At 43.4% G+C, this 6,000-nt stretch overlaps 2 pseudogenes; both read left to right on the top strand.

The window, feature by feature from the left end:
* Window positions 1–3,280: 3,280 nt before the first annotated feature.
* Window positions 3,281–3,885, top strand: LOC147456447 (uncharacterized; annotated as a pseudogene).
* A 913-nt stretch (window positions 3,886–4,798) lies between these two features.
* On the top strand, window positions 4,799–5,542 carry LOC147456448 (chlorophyll a-b binding protein 8, chloroplastic pseudogene; annotated as a pseudogene).
* Window positions 5,543–6,000: the final 458 nt, after the last annotated feature.

Genomic DNA, 6,000 nt, shown 5'->3' on the forward strand with positions numbered 1-6,000 from the left:
CCTTGTTTTCCAGAAACCTCATTAAGAATTGATGTGGACTCTCTTGACACCTATGCTCAAAGCTAAACTGCTTTCCTTTTCCCCACCCTTCTTGCTGGGGTAAAGGCACCGGCGCCTTCCCTGGGCCGGCGAACGTCCAGTGTCCGACCACCCACTGTGTATACACACTTTCTTATTCTGTCTCTACATAAGAATAAGGAGCACCTCACTCATACACATTGTCTCTTCCAGAGGCTGCTCCATGCACATCCTATGTTCTCTCTCTCTCTCTCTCTCTCTCTCTCTCTCTCTCTCTCTCTCCCCCCCCCCCCTTTCCTTACTCTTCACACACGCACCGCATTTGCGCACTCACAATTGGTATCAGAGTGCATGGTGATCATGGAGAGCATGATGACTTTGAGAGCTTCGAGGCAATAGCTCGCTCGCTCTCGATGGTGGAGAGATCAACAAAGCTTGGAATCTTTGTGAGAATGGAATGGGAGCTTGTGAGCTCAATTGAGAGTGATGTATTCTCTTGTGGAAGATCAGGAAGGAGTGTGGAAGATTGTGTGTAAGTGAAGGTGCTGTCCTAAAAATTGTGTGCGCAGCAGTACTATTTTCAAATTCATTTTTTCTCTTTATAGAATGCACATATGAGAATTCTGCCCGGTAACCCACTTGTTTCAACATGTTCTACAACTTTGCAGAAGAAACATTTTACAAATTCCTCACGGTTTTGTTGATATTCAGCTCAGACTCATGGATGCAAATATTACAGGTTTTTTGTTTTTGCATAGTATGCGAGTTTGATGCACTTTTGGAAGCACGACAGATGCTCCAAGTGGGTGTATAAATTATGAGCTGAAGATGCAATTTAAGCTTGTGCAGAGCTTGTGGTTTGAGGGTTTTTTGGTAGATTTGGGCAATGAAGTACGGGGGCGTTTACACACGATTGAAGTCTCTTGAGAGACACGGTGTTTGGAGCACACTGGTGGAGCTTCTTTCACAGGTTTTCAAAGGATACTTTGGTAGTGATTTTGTGCTTGGATTCATGGTCTTTGCGGATAGTTTGCATATGGTGATGACACAAGGTTGATGCCCATTGTACATGCATTTTGGCGAGCACTTTCAAGTGCCGGTGACCTCTCTTGAGAGCATTGTTTTTGCATTGATGAAGTTTCTAGATTGCAACTCTTTTCGTGCTTGCTTATGTATGGTCACTCCATTGATGTACATTGAGTACGGATTTCCATTGTATGTGAAAATGTGGAGCCATTTTGGCATTTTTACTCATTGGCATTGAGTAGTGTTATGGTTTACGATAGAGATTGTACTTGACTTTTTGCTCAATTTTTAGAGAAAACTCTGCGAGAATTTTTCGAGATTCTCACCATGGTTTATGCGTATCCGTAGTTTTCTCTCTGATGGTTTAGTGGTCAAGAAAAACTCCCACTTTGGCAGTGATCGAGTGTTTACTCTCACTTTGATAGATTTTGACAGGTTTGTCAATTTGGACACGGTTTGATGTTCTTGTACCCACTCTCACACGAGTGAGGATTGGCGTATGCTTGTGTGGCTACAGACACGTAGTCAAAGGTTTTTGCAGATATTTGTAGGTAGTTTCTCTTGTGGGATGCATTTTGAGCTAGTTTGCTCTCTACTTGCGTATATGGTTATGCGCTTTATGCACGGTTGAGCAGTTTATCCTAGTTTATGCTTGTAGATAGCCGGTTGTGGAGTTGTTTTATGCATATGTGATCATCAATTTTGATGTGATTGATCGTGCTTTTGAGCATTGTGTAGTGGTTGAGTTACCTTCACTTTGTTGTCAATTTTTGGCATGTTTTATGGTTGAGATTGTACTCGAGGTTTTGCTCAGTTTACATGGGAGATTTTGCCAATTTTTTCAAAGATGGAAGATGCGACTCCTTTCCATTTTGGATCATTGTTTGGAAAAATCTAGCAAATGTCTAGAAGGTCATAATTTGTTTGTGGCAAATTTCAATCTCTTTTGAGCTTGTGTCTGCTCAAGACAAGGTGGTAAGGAAATCTTGCTAGTTGGATGAGGGAAAGGGTTGCATCGTATTGACATCGCATTTTTTTGAGATGATAGAGACTTGCCAAACCAAGAGCTACCATGTATGTCCACTAGGAAGAACGCTAATAAGTGAGAGAAGATGCTTAGATCTCTCTCTCTCTCTAAAAAAAAAGAACAAAAGAAAAAAAAGAAACAATATCACTATCACCAATTCACCATATACAAAACATCTATACAACAAAATACTGAGCTTGGACAATATCCAAGAAAAAGCCTTTTCACTTTCAGGGACCAAAGATGACTAGATCTACTTTGACCTTTGACTTATCTTTCTTCTCTTTCACTTCACCTTGTGCATTCTCCCACTTAAAGTTTTAGTCCTCATGAAAACCAAGCCATTGTGTGAGCACAACCAAACTACCTTCTTCTCTCTCTCTCTCTCTCTCTCTCTCTCTCTCTCTCTCACACACACACACACACACACACACACACACACACAAAACTCTCTAAAAACGTCTGCGTCTCTTTCAATTTTTAGATTTCAAGTTCGCTAAAATATAGTGCTAAGAGCCAATTGAAAACTCAAAACAACCAATTGAAGGGACGGAAAGAAGAATAAAATTCGGTTTGAAAATTAAAGAAAATAGAGTTTAATTGTAAAAGATGCCATTATTTTGAGAAATTTCCTCTATGGATGTTTGTGAAATTGATTTTTCTTGAGCACTTTCTGAAGCATGTGAACCGGTGCTCTCTCTCTCTCTCTCTCTCTCTCTCTCTCTCTCTCTCTCTCTCTCTCTCTCTCTCTCTCTCTAACACGTTGAACATACACTCATTAGAAGTATAACAAGCTGACATTTGTCCAAAAATGATTTGCGAAAAAAACCCAGCAGCCGTACCACAAAGTAAAACCTACTTTAGCAACGCTATATTCCAGAGAGGCACCTACCTAATATTAATTAAGCTAATTCTCTAGAATCTCAACGTCCCCATTGTCAATATCTGTTGCAAATCCTTGGGATTCTTGCCATCCACAGAGAAACCCACATAAATGCAGTACCGAGAATTTCCTTTACTGTGCCAGCAAGCTCCTTTGCCATTAAACGAGGACGCATGACACGGGCAATCTTGATCACATCATTGAGAGAAATGTTTCCATTGTGCTTGATGTTCTTAAATGTATAAGGAGAAGGAAGAGGAATCTTTAGGTCATAACCAGCTAAGAGCTCATGGGGCACACTAGCATGGAGCAAAGCCTTGTTGGCAATGCTAGTACTGAGTGACAAGCAGAAGAAGAAGAAAAAGGAAATCGAGTGTTGGCTTGCATGGTCAGATTAATAGGATGAATTCTGCCAATGCAATTATGAGAGTAGCCAGTAATCATGAGGAGCACCTACAGTATGACAATGTCAAAAATGAAAATGATAGCATCTCTATTGTTTCTGTGAGTGGGCTTCATCATTGTGGTATTTAATTATGCATTAAATTGGCAGGAATCTGACTATTAGAGCTTGCCCTCTTCGAGATTAGCAAGGGAGATAATTGCTGGATGAAACTTAGAGCGGATTAACAAGGTCCTTAGCACTAATCATGAGCAACTCCAACTGTCTTCAGAGGCCGTGTTCACACCAGAGCACAGGCGCCAACCACATCAGTACTCGTTCTTGAGCAAGGTTTATAGCGTGTTTAGCTACTATTTTAGTCCTGTAAGGAGAAGCTGCAGCTGTAGCAATGCATTCATCTTCTTCCTATTGCGCTCGGGCTCATTGAGGGATTTGATCACAAGGGTAGCTGTGGTAATTGCTCCCCTACTTCTAGTCCTGCTCCAGTTTAGCGTCACCATTGAGGGAGCCACTCGTAAACTCCAGTAGACGGTAGACATATATGAAGCTGAGTGATGTATGTTTTGAACCCACAATAAAGATGCAATGTTGATAAAGAAAGGGCGGCCAGAATATGGAGGAGGTGTTTTTTGTTCGTTTAACAGGAGGGGAGGTTCGAGCTGCCTCTTCATCAAGATCGGGCCTCTGGGTCTATCACCCAAGAAGGTAAAGGGCCTATGCATTATCGTCAAGATCACTATCCAAAATCGTGAAGCCAAGGTCGTTGTCATCGCTTTCACTATCTGCGAGAGATCCAATTTGCGCGGAATCTCTGCTGGTTTCCTCTTCTTTCTTTCTGCTGTTTCTACTTTTGCTCTTGTAACCCTGCGTTTCCCTCACTCTCTCTCTCTCTCTCTCTCTCTCTCTCTCTCCCTCCCTCTCTCTCTCTCTCTCTCTCTCTCTCAGGGTGCACACATGCACAACATTAAGGTCTACTCCCGATCAAAAAATGTTGCAGGCCCACCAACACATTTGCACACCCTGTACTCCACCGTTTTCCCCACCGTTGCTATCGGAACGTCACAACACCATACTAACCATTTGACACCGGTAGCCTACCATTTGCAATGGGAGCTTGCATCTTAGCCATAGAATGTTCGTAATTTTGGGCGTGCAGTCCCGCCATCTTCAATCGAAGCCTGTCGGAGGTTCAAGCTATGCATGTGTGTCTTCCTACGGATGATGGAGGCCAAGATACCATCCCCCTTACAATTGGTTGCCTAGGTGCATGTGTGCAAGATATATCTCTCTCTCAAACTCTCTCTCAAAAAACTCAACACTCACAAAGAGCACGGGCCTTTGAGAGAGTTGAGTTTTTTGAGAGAGAGTCTAAGAGAGAGATTCCTCCTCTGTGTAACATTTTGTGAAGCAAGGAACAATCTGCCGTGAACGGAAGGTCACCATGGTTGCCATGGCATCAAAAGCTCTTTTGTCGTCGTCTCTCTCAACAGCTACCATGCCAACGACTACCTCACTCGACTGTTCCCGCCAGCAATTCTTAGGCGGGAGGGCTCTCAGGGCTGCGGGCCCCTCTGCTTCCTCCAAGCGTGCATCCTCCTTCACCGTTTGCGCAACCACCGACAAGCCCTTGAAGTCTGACAGGCAGTTATGGTTTGCATTCGATGGACCTAGAGGGGCCTGGAGGCTTCATTGAACCTGATTTATGGAGAAATCATCAATGGAAGATATGCAATGTTGGGTGCCGTTGGAGCTCTCGTGCCAGAGATCCTGGGCAAGGCTGGTCTCATCCCTCAAGAAACCATTGTTGTATGGTTAAGGACTAGAGTGATCCCACCTTTAGGAACCTACAACTACGGGGCAGATCCCTAAACGCTATTTGTCCTTGAGATGGCCCTCATGGCTTTACTGAGGTGCACTTTAGAGAACATGATTATTATAAGCCTGGATCGATGGGAAGCAGTATTTCTTAGGTTTCAAGAAGGGTCTTGCTTTGGGAAGGATGAGAAGTCGATGAAAGAGTTGAAGGTGAAAGAGATCAAGAATGGCAGGCTTGCAATGCTTGCTATCCTAGGCTACTTTATTCAAGCTTTGGTCACTTGTAAGGATCCCTTCAAGAATCTACTTGACCATCTTGCAGACCTTGTCGGCAAGAAATCTCCTGACTAACCTCAAGATTTTGTGGTGATAGGAGTTGTTTGAAATTGCTTCCTTTTGTAACTATTGTGCTTTCAAAGAGCTATGTTTCAAAAATAGAGAGAGAGAGAGAGGAGAGAGAGAGAGAGAGAGAGAGAGAGAGAGAGCAGAAGCAATTGCGGCATAAGCATTCATGACGGTCAAGCGCCACAATGGTGGACATAACAAGCACGGAAGAGGCCACACCCCTTCCATGCAGAGCTCGCTGCCTAGTGGCGGAGTCAAGCCCACTTTTGTGGAACTCTAGAAGAAGGTGGAGGTAGGGATTGCTGAACAAGGGAATCCGTGCATCAAAGTTATTTTTGACGCACGACCAGAAAGGTTGGTTTTTAAGAAAATATTCCTCGAGTGTGATCCGGCAATTGTGGAAGACAAACCTCTCTCTCTGTCTCTCTCTCTCACACACACACACACACACAAACTCTTCATCTTTGTTCTCACCAAAAGATG

This window comes from Adiantum capillus-veneris, chromosome 6 (assembly GCF_014529385.1).
Source record: "Adiantum capillus-veneris isolate H3 chromosome 6, ASM1452938v2, whole genome shotgun sequence".
Taxonomy (NCBI): domain Eukaryota; kingdom Viridiplantae; phylum Streptophyta; class Polypodiopsida; order Polypodiales; family Pteridaceae; genus Adiantum; species Adiantum capillus-veneris.